General features: G+C 51.5%; 1 pseudogene; it reads left to right on the top strand.

Moving 5' to 3' along the window:
* Nucleotides 1-1,975: 1,975 nt before the first annotated feature.
* Nucleotides 1,976-3,953, top strand: LOC146202885 (uncharacterized; annotated as a pseudogene).
* Nucleotides 3,954-4,231: the final 278 nt, after the last annotated feature.

The raw sequence follows: 4,231 nt of genomic DNA, 5'->3' as shown, positions 1-4,231 counted from the left end.
TAAACATATAAAAAAAAAACTTCGCTGAAGACGCTCGATATCGGTGCATTAATTAAGGCGTAGCGTCGAGCTGGAAACTTTACGCGTTTGCACCAATGAAACAATTCCGAAGCATATTGAACATGAAACAAACGTTCTCACGATTTGGCCATCGGACTTTTTACGCGGGGTTGGCTAGCACGAAGCAGGACAGCCAGACAGACGACGCTGGCTTCAGCAGCGCTAATGATGAGCATGCTCATTCCCTCTTCCGATTTCCGCTCTACTTCGCCTCGGTGCCGCTGCACCTGGAAATCGACGCTCGCGCGATACCTTTAATAAAGTGGCCGAGTGTACAACCATCCGACCACAGCGCCGCCTGCTCGGACAGCATGGGTATAACATCCAGGACCACTACCTTCCAGTCCTTGTTCACAAACAGTTTCGCGTCTGCGAAAGATGGCACGGGGCCGCTTACGAGGCTAGAGACCAGTTGACCGCGGGTACTAAGCTGGACCTATACGGCGAGTTTGGAAGACGGCTCGGCGGACTAATAATCTATATAGAAGACCCGGGCTGAGGCAGGGCTAGTGCTGAAGTTTTTGGTAAACGAGATTAAAAAATATGTCCTCTGAAATGTCAAATATCCAGTGCAAATATCTCATGGACGTCCATGTAATGTTTTGTGGTTTGCTGGGATGTTTTTGATGGTAGCCTGGAAGCTTGCTAACGCAGTCAATATGCCACCGCACATGCATTGAGGAACTACGGAGCCAATTGCTCTGGAGGTATGTCGAAATGCGCTTGCTATCGTGAATCACTATCAAAAACGCACCGAACACTCTGGTCACAGGCCGTGATGCAAGCAGCTCATAGACGAGCAGTTAGATGCGTCACGGTGGATGCTACAGTGCAGATGCAACCAGACACGCGAGGAAGGCACACATGATAAGTACTACCAACAAAGGCTTTTATTTCAACGGTCGGTGTAAAAATTAGAGGGACACTGAAGCTTCGCTTAAATAGCAGACGTGATAACGGTTTTACCACCGCCTTTTCATTCCGCGATTTATTTAAAAGTTAATGTTCATTGTTGGGGATCGAAAGGAAGGCACAGTATCTGCGTCGCTTCGGGGGGGGGGGGGGGGAGGGGGGGGGGCGGGTTAACATTTACAAATAACGGCATACAGGAGGTACATATATATGTTTCGGTTCGAAACCTTTTAGTAATTAGTGCCCTCCAGCTTGACTAGCAAATTGATGCTAAATGGCAATCGAAATCGTATGACACTCTCCTAAACGCTGTACAATGAGCGGTTGCGTCACAAGGTTGATGCGCAATCGCGTGTGGCTGTAACCACCCTTGTTGCTAGTAAGCATTTATCCTATGCGCTTTCTTCGTGTGTGTCCTATTTTTGCTTCAGTATGCGTCACGAACCAACAGCACCAAAGTGCGCAACATTTCGCCCTGTTCAGTTATATTATCGCCAAGCAGAAGTCAAGTATTGTTGCCAGAGTAAAATTCTCCGGTAGTAAGATGGACAATATTGGGCTCGTTGGTATCGAGCAGCGCGAGCGGACGAAAGACAGAACAAACGTACGAGCGCTCCCTCGCAACTGAAATTTTATTCCGAAAAATCTCGAGTTATGCGCCTTATGATTGTAGCTGCGGCTTTTCGGATTATATAAGTTTAGTTACTCCCCCCCCCCCCCCCCCCCCCTTCCTCCAATCTGAGTAGGCGCTCGTCTATGCATTGCTTTCCCGGTTCCGTCTTTCGTCTGCTCGCGCAGTTCTATCCAAAAATGACGCCCTTCCTATTTCAGGTAATTCTAAAGTTCCTTCAAATTATGTTCTAAACTCGGAAGTCTTGACAGACTATTCGCGGTCCTTGAGTATCGCTTTATCGAAATGTACGAATGTCTTAATTCGTGCCTATAGTACTGGAATATTAGTGCACAATACACTAATTGTGCCCCATCACAGTTGCTTGTATGAATGCCTTGTCGTAGCCCTCCGTTTAAGCAGTTGACGTCCTGCTTTGTGAAGCCCTTGTCCAGGTTGGTGACAATCTCGGCGTTGTTGGTCCTGAATCCACACCCTGGCCAGCTGACGGGCTTCTTCGTCGAGGTGCAGGAAGGTGTGAACATCAGCGTGTTAGTTGTCGTCCCGGTGTAACGTCAAGCATCACTGTTGTTTTCTGGAGCGCCGTACTGTATGCGAATGTGGCGTACGTTAGCACTTCATCCCATTGTTTTGTGCTCCACGTCGACGTATGTACATACATACATTGAGAGCATGTCAGCGAGTGTTTTGTTCAACCGTTCGGTCAAGCCGTTCGTTTGAGAATGGTAAGGTGTCGTCTTCCAATGTTCGGTATGTCTGTGAAGCAAAATCTGCTGCAGCAGTTCAGCTGTGAATGAGGTACCCCTGTCGGTGATCAGAATATCCGGTGCACCATAACGCAGATGTGAAGGATGAAAAACTTTCCAACCTCTAAGGTTGTACCGTTGTGTAGAGCGGAAGTCCGCGTATCATGTAAGAAAATTCGTAGCAACGATGACCCACCTTTTACTGGAATGCGAAAGTGGGAATGGTCCCAGCATGCCCGTGCCAATTGCTGGAAGGGCCTCGATGTTGGGTCTGTTGGCTTCAAGAACCCAGTGGGTTTCGTGGATGTGGGAATGATACGATGCTTTCCTCGTCTCGAGGAAGCACGCGCTCGCGATCAGCGCAGAGCGAAGACGAGGAATGCACCGTGTCAATATTCATTATTTGTAAATGATAGGAAGGGCGAATTGGTGCACTTCAGCCGAAGAAATTGTTTGAATCGGACATCCAACCATTAAGAATTGGTTGGATGTAGATCTGCTCAAAGAAGATGACTCAAGGAAGTCCGCAGAAGACTAATTCACTGAACACCCATTGACCAGACCCTTCGCATTTCGTTTTTCTTTTCATTCATCCGTGCGCGTGGCACAAAGCGCCTCTTGCGCCCCCATCTTACTGCATCCCATTGCTTTCGCGTGCTACGGACAAAAAATAAAAGATGAGGAACGCCATGGCTCTCAACAGAATGTTAGCTTTGCGGCTCTTCGTGATCGTTCTGGCCGCTGGCGCCATTACGGCCAGGCCACAGGAGCAGGCCGCCGAAGGTAAGATTAACGAAAAGCTCTCTTGATCAGCTGCTGAAATATATCGCCTTGCAGACGATCAGCAGGTCCAGCCCGCGGCACAGCCCGTCATCGTGGCCGAACCGGCCGCCGTGCCGCTGCTGGACAGTCCCGCGTTGGCGCCGTCCAGTCAGCAGGAGTACGTCGCTGCGCAGCCCGCGGCCACCTACGATGCAGTGCCGCGCAGCAGGCTCCGCCGAACCGCTCTCAGGCATCGACGGCGGCGGCGCCTGGACAACCCGCGCTACTACTACCCAAACGGGGATTACTCGGCGGACACTGAGATCAGCTGGGACAACTACCACCGGCAAGCCGCGCGTGAGTCGGCCGAGGTGGCCAGGAGCCCTGACTCTTACCAGGCTTCTTACATGGCTCCACTAGAGTCGGAAGCGGAGCGCTTCAAGGCTGACGAAGGCCGCAGAGGGGTGGACTACGCTGCCCCTGGTTACGACTACCGGTCCGGCTACGAACGCCAGGGCTACCAGAAGCAGCGGCGCGCCGCCATGCCTCCGCTCCGGCAAGCGCCCAAGCAGTGGGGCCCGTGGCAACAGGATTACGGCGGCCAGGTGCAGCAGTCGTGGAACATGCGCTACCCACAGTACGAATATGGCAGCGACGCGGCCGCTGTCTACCCCAAGAAGGATCCGTCCAGGTTCTACGCCCACGAGGAGGCCGCCAGCATGGCCGGGGTAGGCAGCAACGTCGTGCCTTCCAGCTACGCCGCTGAAGTGGCTGGCCAGGACGGAGTCGTGGAACGGGCCGGAGACGTGCCGGTCGCCGCTGATGCTGCCGCCGCCAAGTAGTGCAGCAATAAACCAGAGCGAGCCGCTTGTTTCATGCGTTCGTAAATTTTTATTAGCAAGTTTCAGAGAAAATTCTTAGTCGTTAAAGATCCTCCTTTACTGTTCGCTTTTAAAGAGATCAGCCGAATGGAGCGAGACAACTCTGCCGCTTTTCGTTCCACATGGGAACACAAATGACATGGGAACCACATGTCATTCGTGTATACTGCAATTATAAATGCTTTTCACGGCGCTGTACTTGCGTGTTCACTAAACTGGGAATTGAGTGGGTGGCTAGG

The sequence above is a fragment of the Amblyomma maculatum genome, chromosome 1 (assembly GCF_055883805.1).
Source record: "Amblyomma maculatum isolate TAMU_Amacu chromosome 1, ASM5588380v1, whole genome shotgun sequence".
Classification (NCBI taxonomy): domain Eukaryota; kingdom Metazoa; phylum Arthropoda; class Arachnida; order Ixodida; family Ixodidae; genus Amblyomma; species Amblyomma maculatum.
Note: the sequence above shows the minus strand (reverse complement) of the source record. Positions and strands in the feature narration are given on the sequence as shown.